The sequence below is a fragment of the Diospyros lotus genome, chromosome 6 (assembly GCF_014633365.1).
Source record: "Diospyros lotus cultivar Yz01 chromosome 6, ASM1463336v1, whole genome shotgun sequence".
Taxonomy (NCBI): domain Eukaryota; kingdom Viridiplantae; phylum Streptophyta; class Magnoliopsida; order Ericales; family Ebenaceae; genus Diospyros; species Diospyros lotus.
Window position 1 is genome coordinate 23,719,246 of NC_068343.1, and position 12,371 is coordinate 23,731,616.

Here is a 12,371-nt window from a genome sequence, read left to right on the forward strand (position 1 = left end):
AAGTTCAATGGCAGCGTCACTCGGTAGAAGAGGCGACGTGGGAGCTAGAAGAAGAGATGAGGCGTCTTTACCCCTCATTGTTCGAGTAACCAGTTACGAATTTGGAGGACCAAATTCTTTTAAGGAGGGGAGAAATTGTAACGACCCATTAGAGAGTTTAGATTCTTATTTAGAAATTATTGAATTTCTTAATTAGTTTTGTTTGGAGAATTTTTGCCAATTAATTGTTAATGTGGCAATTTAGAGATTTAATTGAGAAAATAGCATTTAATTATGTTTAATTATTGAGAAGATTAAATGCAAGGACGTGTTGGTCATTTAAGGATTTGATATTAGAGTTTAGTTGTTAAACAGAATTAGTGTGATTAAGGGATTAATTAACCCAGCCGTGAGAAGGATTCGGTTTGAAAGACTCCTAGTTATATTAGGAGAGAGAGATGACATTAGGGTTTCTCTTAAGCATATGTATATATATAATAGTCATTAGCCATGTTGTCTTCGCCGTGTGAAGAACAACAGAGAGAAGAAGAAGCTTCAACAGTGAATTAAAGGCTTTGCGTTGGAGGCTTCTGTTAGATCATTGGATCGATCAGAGAGTTTGAAAGGCAAGTTATTCTCCCTGTAAACTTTTCTTACGAGATCGTATATTAGCATTCGATCATCAGTTCCAGCAGTTCTTCGTTTAAGTTTCAGATTTATGTTACAGTTAGTGTATATATATATATATATAGGCACGAGCAGTGAGTTCAAGTCTTGCATAGGAGGCTCTCGTGAGATCATTAAGTCGATCAAGAAGATCATAAGGCAAGTATCCTTCCCCTGTAATCCTTTCTTACAGGTCTTGATTGAGTTGGATATCAGATTTCCATAATTGAATCAGTTCCAGTGCATGTATATTCATATATGTGCGTTACAGTGAGTTATATCAGTTTAGTGCATGTTTATTTATGTATTTTCATGCGTACAGTGAGTTCCAGCCAGTTCATGTATATTCCTTGCAATGTTTATATGAGTTATGATCAGTAAATCATCCCTCAAGTTGTTAATATATCAATTGGGATTGTTCTCCCAAGATTTCTTTTGGAATGGTGTAGTGAAGTTAAGTTTTGATTCAAGATACGATCTCTGTTATCGTAAGTTTTATAGTTGATAAGATTCCAGTCATTCGAATAAGTCTTGTATCATTCGAATGAATTTCAAAGCATTCGAATAAGTTTCAGTGTTATCGTAAGCTTTTCCCTTATAATATTCTAGTCATTCGAATGAATTCTTGGTCATTCGAATGAGTCATGTGTTATCGTATCATTCGTATGAATTTTTGAGGTTTTTTGACTGTCATTCGAATGAGCCTTGTTGTCATTCGAATGAGCCCTTGAAGATGTGAGTAAGTTGTTGCTTTGTATAGTCTGTCATTCGAATGAGTCTTCTTGTCATTCGAATGATCTTCAAATTGATTCGAATAAGGTTACTGTTGCATTCGAATGAGTCGCATTTTGCCAGTTCAAAAGTTGAAATTTTCCAAAATTCATTCGAATGAATTTGAGAGTCATTCGAATGAGTCCCAGATCAGATCCGAATAGCCTTTGAAAATCATCAGTCATTCGAATGAGCCTTCTGTCATTCGAATGAGTCTCTGTCATTCGAATGAGTTTTCTGCCATTCGAATGAGCTTGCTGAAATCCATTTTTTTTTCATTCGAATGAGCTGTTTTTTCATTCAAATTGCTTCCTTAGACTTTCTCAATCATCCAAATAGTATCAAATGGCATCCAAATAGCTTCCAATGAATTCTTGATTCAAGTATTAAATTTAATATAAATATTCAATTATTCAGATATTGAATTTTTATGCCAAGATATGACAAAATCCAATATGCCATGCCTATACTCAGAAATTTCAGAATATTTGAATCTCAACATTTCTAGTAAAAATCATATACCATGTTTAGCAGTTCATTATGACATGGTCAACATTATTTTGTGAGATTATGTGCATACACATTGTATGAGCATTGAGCATGACTTATGTGGAGCACTACATATCGTGTGCTAGCATTAATATGAGCATTGCATTATGCGCGCCAGGCGGCTTGTCCGCGGGGATCCCACTAGTATCAGTATAATTATATCTCAGTTATGAGTTGCTCGCCTGATGTCGACCAGGGAGCTAGGGGCATATTGCCCAAAGTATGTGCTTACAGTTTTTATGTTTGCAGGACTCAGATCAGTCAGGTATGTGTTACAGTTATGTGGGCCTACGTGCCAAAGTTGCATACCTGCATTTAGTTTACAGTTTATGTGCATTACATCTTATAATGCCATCCAGTGATTATTATATCTCTCAGTACAAGTTCAGTAAGTATTTTTATCAGTATCGATATTCTTCGATTCAGCTTCAGTTATTCTTTCTAGTTTATTACTTGCTGAGCTTTGTAGCTCACCTTGTACTCTTCACCATTCCAGGTCCTAGTGGGGGAGTACCAGACGTGGGGCCTAGCAGCAGTGTCCAGTAGTGTGTGTACGTGGAGCCGCTCAAGACCAAAGATGTCTGGGAGTTATTAGTTATTAGTTGTTAGTTAGTGTTTGATCAGTTTAGATTCATTTTAATTTCCAGTTTAGGGAATTTCCCTTAGATGCAATTATGATTTCAGTTTTTGTTGACTCAGAGTCTTATTACAGTTAATCGATATATATACAGTATTGGTATCAGAATTCAGTTATCAGTTAGTTTATTTTTATTATCCCCAGTAACACCTCTTCTCGGGCAGTTCTAGGAGAGGGGGTGTTACAGTCACCCTACAATTCCACAAGGAATGATGCTTTCAGGTTAAGGGATGACTTGTGTGTGCTTTTCCCCCACTTTTGTTGCATTTGGGTATGTTTCGAGGGGTTTTTCCTTGTTATCGGTCGATCATTTTTCCATAATCGATCGACAGTTGAGTGTAGAGAGTTTTTCCAGTTGACTGTTTCCTTAATCATTCGACAATTTGGGTGTCAAAGCCACTGTCGGTCGACAGTTTCTTTCCCATCGGTCGACCATTTTTCGCATTTACAACCTACGCATGCTCCGCTGTTTCGAGCATAACGTTTTGTAGAAATATCGGATTTGTGAACTGTTTGAAGCATTGTAAACTAGACTCAATAGGTTTCGATTTGGGATTGAATTCAAGTCATTTGGATTATTTTTGAGTATTTTTTTATTGGTTCCAAAACAACTATAGATGTTTTTAAGGGGTGGTTATGCATTCATCGTCATGGCATTGGTGGGTATGAATTAGTTATACATGTCTTGTGTATGTGGTGCTAGTAGACCTAGTCATTGGGTGGGAGTGGATTATCCTTAAGGGTGTATGTACTCATGAGCATCACCCTAGGAGTGAGCTTTCTAGCCCTAGTGACCGTGTGGCTGGTGTTGTGATTGTGACCTTGGATGGGAGCTGAATGTCCTCATGGATTGTGGGGCATGAGGCCTAGCCCTAGGAGTGAGCTTTCTATCCCCAAGTGTCAGTGGTGGTGGTTGGTGTTGGACGAGATGCCATAATACTACTTATGTTACTTACGCACTCATGGGTTATTTGTTATGCATGGCTTTAGCATGATTCCTTAGCTTATGTTCTTGTCTTATTGAGTTGCTTGTGATGGGTTGTTGATATTTCTTTATTCTTAGATCAATCCTTCTTTACTCGTTGTTATACTTGCTGAGCTTTGTGGCTCATTCTTTTCCTGTGCATCATTCCAGGTAAGGGCAAAGATAGGGCAGAGGGCAAGTCTAACTGGGGCTAATTTTGTGTCTGTAGATGTGTATAGAGCTCACCAGAAGGGAGGTCCTGGGATGTTTTGTGGTGTACTGCTAGAATTAGCTAGATTCTCGAGCCAAGGATGTATATATGTTTTTGGTGGTTATGACTTAATGTATTTTATGTAGAAGATGTATCTTTGGTTCCGGTTGTATGTGCATGTTTAACGGTTCGAATATGATATTTCATCTATTTTTTGTGGCATGTGATGGTGGTGTGGATTAAGTTGCTTTTATATCATTCTACTAATGACCCTCTCACGGATCCTCTATGCTAGCGTGGGCTCCGGGAGACGAGCCGTTACAATGTTATTCGTTTAACTTGACTAAAAATGGATATTACTTGATTAACAAGTAAATCTTAGTCAATTAACTTTTTTAGTATAGAGAAGTAATACTTGACTGATACACTTAATACTCGGCACAAATAACTCTTAGTCAATTAATTCTTTTAGTATTGTGTTTTACTCGACTAATTAATGTTCATTACTCAAGTAATGTTTGAATGGTAGTTAAAACTGAATTTCCCTAAGATAATTACTCGATTAACTTAAAGTTGTACTTGAGTAATATTTGAATATTAGTTTAAACTAAATTTCCCTAAGATAATTACTCGACTAATACAGAGTTGTACTCCAGTAATGTTTAAATGTTAGTTTAAATTGATTTTCCTTAAGATAATTACTCAACTAATGCATAGTTATACTCGAGTTATGATTATGTCAATTGATTAACTAAGTATATTACCCAAAAAATAAATTTTCAAATTTTATTTCAACAGTTGCTATTTTTATTATCTTTAAACATATGTTTTGGGATAAGCATCAAAATCACAAGTTCAACAAGTAAAATACAAAAACAATAAAATTAAGAACAATAGTCAAGTAGTCAAACTGAGTGAATTTGTGCTTCACAAGATTTTAAAAGATTAAAGTGCACAACAAAGATGAATAAGAAAGAAGAAATTAAGCAAAGATAACACAGTATTTATAATGGTTCGACAACTTGACTACGTCCACTACCTTGACTCGTTGCCAAAGATTTTTAAATCCACTAACAAAGTTCTTTTTGAATAGGTAAACACTATCCTCTATACAATCACTTTTCAGTGATATTGTGTTGTTTACATAGGTTCAAGCACCTAACCTTTCTTGTGGCTTTTCACAAACTCAAGCACTAACTTTTATAATGCTTTCTAAAGGGCTAACATAATAGCCCATGTACAATGTGAAAAACAGATTAGCTTAAGAGGGGTGAATTAAGTTACCCAAGAAAAATATCTACTTAAATGTAAAGAAGATAATAATATAGAATAGATATTTTTAGAGTGGTTCGACCCCAACTGCCTACTCCACTACCTTAACACTTTGTTAAGGATTTTAAACAACTTACTATCAGTAGCTTTTATAGCCTACACTATAATCTTTACATAGCATTTAACAAGATGAAGTTGAAACCTTTACAATCTGTGCTTTTGAGGAGAAAGTACTTAACCTTTAACAAAGAGAATGATATTTTCAAAGTAAACACTTAGAAAGCTAATTGAAATATGCACACTATATAAAAAGAGGCTTCTCACTTGGTTTTAGAGAATAAGGTTGTATATCTTTTATGATCTAGTTCTCTGAAACAAAAGAATAAGAGTATAGCTTTTAAGCTTTATCAAGATTTTAGTATGTATTTTTGGATCAGAAATCTCTTGTTGTTGTCTTGATGTTTCTCATATTTATTGTTTTTCCTTCTTTAATGCTTTTGACAATTTATCTAGTGGATAAAGGTCTTAACCTAAAAACCTACAAAAAAACATTCCCTTATCCTATAATGACTCGTTAATGGGTTCAAATGATATATTTTGGGGTGGAACATGTATTTTGTAACGCCCCACTTTCCCGGGCGCGTTATGACTTGGGACAATCTTGGGAGGATAATTTTTTTTTTCCTTTCGAACTCATACTAAATCGCATCATTCCTCGCATCATCCCAGAATTCCCATATATTTATTTTATCTCAAAAGAGAGAATTATCATACTCATCTATTGCGAAAGCTAGAATCGAACCTGACATCTTACTTTAACATAAATCATAAATCAAATCTTTACATTACCGTTTCTCGAACTTAATCCTCAACATGACTTAAAACATAACATACGTTCTCGATTAACATCAACCCTAACTAGGGTTCTACATCATCATTAACCATAAGGTTAAGCATCATCATTCATCAATCATAACTCACATCTTACATCATGGACTTCCAAAACGTTCAGATTTCAATGTAGCAGAACTTAAACACATGGACTGCATCACATCATTCATTTCATCATGCACTTAGCTAAGTGCCATTTCCTTTCAAATCGATTCATTGTGCACTTGGAAAGTGCCGTTTCATGCCTCATTCGTCCTCATTTCTGCTACAATCTTCATCTGGAACGTTTGAATATTCCAGGGACAAAACTCAAATTAGATGATGAATCATCTAAGTAAGCAGTACAAAATCATTTTCGTGCATGTATGCAATATGCAAAATGTCATCATTCATCATTTCCTTCCGTGAATTGACCGCACCTTATGCTACCCCCATTGCTACGGCTTTCTTTCCATGCCGAGGTCAATGGTGTAACGGTGCCGGTTCGCATTCCCATTTGCACCTTTATGCTACCCCTCATTGCTACGGCTTCATTTCCATGCCGAGGTCAATGGGTGTAGCGGTGCCATCGTAAACTCATATGCAATGCATGATTAATAACGTCATCGTGACTATCTGTACATTTCATCATTAAAACATGTAAATGCGATCTACATGACATAATCACATCAAAACATGACAACATGATAAAATCGTTCACATCAAATAATGTTTTGGGAAAATCACTTTCAAATCAAGTATTTTTCATAAATCTAAATCCAGTTTGGTAAGTACTACTTACACATCAAGCATTTTTCGTAAACTAAAATCATTTGAGTAGTATCACTTACCTCATACGCATCTCATAACATCTCGATTCTTGTGCCAGGCTTCTAACGTAATCAATTCGAATCCTCAACGTACCCTGGTCATCATATTCATTTAATAACATCAATAATCTATTCCTCATAATTTTCCTCTATTTTTCCTATTTTCCTCAATAATTCCTTAAACATAATTTTCCTCAATAAATAATTCCTCAATAATCCAAACTAAGCATTTCTCAAATTTTTCATCAAATATTTCTTTATACTAATTCATAAGATAATATTCCTAATTTATGGAACTTTCTAGGAAATTTTGCTTAGCATAACTTAGCCTCTCGAGCTGCCTCGGTATGCGTGCCCTAACCTCAAAATGTGTGATCGACCTCGATTGTCACGCAAGTCATCGATTCTCGCACATCACCTCGATTCTCACGCACTACCTCATTTTTTGGCAACATCTTAATTGTTGTGCACCACCTCGATTTTTGCTCATCGCCTTGAAACCCGTGCCCAAACTATTTTTCTCGTCATGATCTCCGGAATATTAATACATCACTATTTTCCATTTTTCTAGAATTTTCGGGAGCTTCCTCATATTTTTTTCCATTTTCTTCCTTTTCTTTCTTTTTCTTTTCTTTTCTTTTCTATTTTTCTTTTTCTCTTATTTCCGATCTACTATTCATCATCTTCTCCCTCCTCTGCTTCTTTAATGCACAACCTCCTTTGCAACTCCTTTTCTTCTTTACTTTTTTCTTTCTTTTCTTTTCTTCTTTCTTTCTTCTTCTTCTTCTTCTTCTTCACCGTGCGAACTTGCGCACAGCCACCTCGCGACCATGCCCAGCCGCCCAGCTCCGCCTCGTCGGCCATCGCGGCCTCGCTCCAGCTCCACCGTGCGCCCCAACGACCAGCTTCCTCGCGCGATCGGCCTCCCCTGCGCAGCCTGCTGCTGCTGGCCGCACAAGGCAGCTTCTTGCGACTGCCATGGCCAACTTCGGCCGCTGGAAAATGGCCGTCGTCGCCCATGTCGGAAGCTTCCCGAGCCTCCATCGAGCCCTCCGCCATAGCCAGCCTCCCTTCTTCGCGGACAGCCATGAACCAGCGACTGCAAGCCCGACCTGCGCGCTGCCATGGCCGCATCTGGCCCAGGCTCTCACGAGCCCTCCGTCATTCTCTCATCCGATTTCCCTCTCTCTCTCGGCTTCTCTCTTGATCTCACACCCAGCCGAGCTTCCTCCCTGCTCTCATTGTCTCGGCCAGCTCCCAAGCTCTCTGCTTTCAGCCGCAGCTTCCATGCTTGCTGCCATGGCCGAAAATGGCCTCCCTCTCTCTCTCTCTATAACTCTTAATTCCATCACCTATTTATAGAGACCCCTGCCTTGGCCACCACTCATCCTCTCGACAACTCCCTCAATTCAATAGCCCAAAGCTCCACGGTTGCAGTGCTTGCTCCCCATGCCTTCCAACATGCTGCAGAGACAACAATATGGTGCTTCCCCTTGCCCCTCACGCGAACGCATATACATAAATGTATATTATATATTTTATATTAATATTACACTAATATAATTATAGAAAATATATATTTAATCCCCATAATTATTCTATATTACATTTTGAAAATCCTCTAATTGCGAAGATACCCTCTAAGGAGCAATTAAAATTGCATTATGATGCTTACGACCCATAATTAATAATTTCGAAATTACTCGACAAGGCTGATTTCGTCCTCGGGTTCCCACATGGCCCTTGATTCATCTCGCAACCACCAAAGGGTTGATCGTTATGAAAAATCGGAGCCCCTTTAGGGTTCCGTTGAATTCCCGAACTTCCCTTATGACAATTCGGTATTTTAGCCTCAATCACAACTGTATTTTAGCTGTATCAAAAACCGTCTCAATGTCGATTTCTTTTACTTTCATAAATCCTATCTCGGAACGTTCATCGAGACCATGCCATTTTCCATAGACATTTACATTCCGGGGCATTCCCTCCAATCGATCCGGCGATTTATTTTGCTATCAAGCCTATTTTTTCGTATTCAAACATCGCTTAAATGACGTGGCGACCTTACGCCGAAACGGGGTTTTACATATTTTGTTAGAATAGTAATTTTCGGTGATTTATATGTGATATTTGTAGATAATTGTCAAGGAAGTGGGAAAAGTAAAAGGGTTGACTTATACCGTAGTGAGACCCGCAATGGCTTAAGGTATGTATGGGAGATGTTGTGTGGTGTTGGTGTTGGTTCCTAATGATGGCAAATATATCCCAAGAGGGGAGGGGGGTGAATTGGGATTAGGTAAATTTTTTATACTTTAAAATTTTGATTGATGGCAAAACACTATGTTTCGAAATGTAGGATATATGTTTCGAAATAAACCTTTCTATTAAGTAGGTTTCGAAACCTACTATATATGTTTCGAAATATACTTTACTGTTTTGCTTGATTCGAAATCTTTTACCTTGTATTTCAAACTAATGATCTTTGGCAATAATGATTTACATAAGTAAGAGTATACCAAAGATGTTTGTATATCAAAGATAGGTTTTCTATGTATATGTATAAACTTGTTCTCAAGAAAACTATTTTAGACTTTGATAACAAAACTTATGTAAGCATGTGCAATAGGCAATAATGATACATGAAAGCTAAAGAACACTTTGCACACAAGATATATAGTGGTTCGGCACCCGCCTACTCCACTACCTTCAAGCTTACCCACTTAAAGGATTTTGCAATCCCAATCACTTTTACTAGTGATCACCACAACAAAGGTTTTACCACAGTTTGCCTTAAAACCTTAGAATGTGAGTTTTTACGGGCTCAACTTAAACCTAGCATCAAGTGAGTTTTAAGGCTAAACTCAAACCTTTGACACAATGAGTTTTAGGCTCAACTCAAATCTTTACACCACAATGAGTTTTAGGCTAAACTCAAACCTTACAACAATTAAGATAAATAAAGTTTATCTTTACAACCCAATGGAATGTATAGTAATGAATATCTTACCAATGTGGTTGTACAAACCTCTTAACTTGAGGTGAGGAAAGCTGGAGGATGGTACCCGTTGTTTGCACTTACTTCTCATTTTTCACATCACAATGCACATCTATGGATGAATGGATCTTCGTTGAATGCTTGTCAAACGGATTTAGATCATTTGTGCTTGTGTGTGTGTGTGTCTCTAGTGTGTGCTCACTTGTTGTATCTTGTTATAGCTCAATCAATCTCTATCAAATCTTTTCTTGTCTTTAAATACCTGCTATTTATACCAAGAGCTAGAATTCTGGCCGTTTATAGCCGTTAGAGACAAGACAGAAAAGTAGGTTTCGAAACATACTTAGTAGATTTCAAAACATCACATAAATGCACTAAGGTTTCGAAATATGGACAACAGGTTTCGAAACATACAAGCTTCCAGCTGGACAAAGCACTTAGAGACAGCAGACAAGTGGGAGACAAACACTTATGCCCACTTTGAATATTTTAAAAGCACTCACATTCAAATTCAAATTTGAATCTCATAGCATGGAGAATGCATTAATAAAATAATGGAGAATAAATACAAAGTTGCAAAACAATTGCATCTCTGTTTTCAAATGATCTGCTGACAGAATGTCAGAGATTTCGAAACATGACATGATAGGTTTCGAAACATACCTCTCTAGAAATGAGGTTTCGAAACATAGACATATAGGTTTCGAAACATGGTTCAAAACTTGAATTGAAAACACATACATTACATAGATGTTTCGAAATAGCATACACTGAAAACATTGAAAACCTTTTCAAAGGGGTTTCGAAACATGCATGGAAACATGAAAGATATTCAGAAACATTTGCTTGAAAGCAAAATCCACAACATGTATACATCATAGGTTAAATAAAAGTAAATGTCCACATTTTCTTTTATTTATATTTTACCTCCATTTACTTTAATACATAAATGTAAATAACGAAGTACCCCCTATTTGGATTCAATAAAAATACTTAGAAAATCAAAATCTAAATAAATAAGAAAGTAGATTTTGGATTTTAGTACAAACTCAAGTTTTAGCAATAATACCACCTCCAAAATATATACTTTCTATTTAATGAAAAATTCATTAAAAATCGTTTTAGCACCAATGAATGTTAGATATCAAATTACCGGGAGATAGTTTTCTAAAAAGAAAACTCTTTCTCATATGTCTCCTTATAAGGTGCTAACCTTCCAAACTTAGTCAAAAATAGGGTTTTCATTTTCATAAAGAGATACTTGATATACTTGATATTGAAATTGATATATATTGAAAACCACATACTTGACTCATGACTTAGGGATTAAACCAATATATGTTTTTCATCATTAAAATTATTGTACAAAAAGTACAACAACAGTTGGTGGTGTTTAATTAATGCTTAAGCTAGCATCTAAACATGGGGGTATTTCATGTAAGTGTTAAGGGAATTTAAGTAATTTTATTTTATATATATATATCTTATATATATATATATAAGAGAAAGACACATTTTACATGAGAAGAAGAAATGAGAAGTTAAAGGAATAAAAGAGAAGGGGTGGCCATCGGGAGAGAGAGAGCAAGGCAAGTAGGGTTTCTTCTCATACTTCTTCCTTGAGTGTTTAAGCTCTAAAGAGGTTAAGAGGTTAAGGACATCTTCATCTTCTCATTCTCTTTCTATTTTGGTAGTTAATCTTGTTGATTATAAGAAGTAAAGAGATCTTGGGAGCTTATCATCTCAAGTGAGCCATCAAGAAGAATTTTAAGGCATATTCTTCTCATCTTTTGCTCCCCTAAACTCTTGGACTTTGGTGTGTTGAAAGTATGAGCTTGAAAACCAGGTTTTTCAAAGGTTTGTTCTTATTTGGTGCCTATGTCAAAATGATTGTAAATCTCCCTAGTCTCTTGATTTATCTTGTGTGTCTCCTTTGAGTTTTGAAAAAGGGTTCGTTCTACCCTATAAACCTTTAGGAATGGTGCATTTTGTGTTAGGGTGTAGATCATGTAAGCAAAATTGTGAGACTTGCATGCTTGGAGCCCCTATCTTGAGCTAAAACCCTCTATTAGTCGATAGATGGCTTAACATATGTTGACCAATAGCCCCAAAGGCTGTTAGTCGATAGATGGCTTTGCATTTGTTGACTAACCACATCTTTTAAAGGGATTGGTCAACAGATGGTTGGGCCTTTGTCGACAGATGGTTGGGCCTTTGTCAACTGATGCTGTGGGTTTTCCTCCTCTAGAGGTTTGGTTGTGTTGGGAAGCTTCTCTTTTATTTCCAAATCATATTAAGTGATCTTGGGGGACTAAATGAGCATTTTTTTGTGTATCGCCAATTGAGTTATGGCTCTTATGAAACTTACCATGAACCTATGGTTATTGTGCATAACATGAGCATGTTTTCATTCCTTTTCTTGTGTGGTGTGTGGGTGGATTAAGGCATTGGGTGGGAGCGAATCATCTTTAAGGGTGTATGTACTAATAAGCATAGCCCTAGGAGTGAGCTTTATGGCCCCAATGACCTCATGGTATGTGGTATGAATATGACCTTGGGTGGGAGTTGTTGTCCTCAAGGGTTGCGTGATAAGGAAGCGCAACCCTAGAAGTGAGCTATCGGGCCCC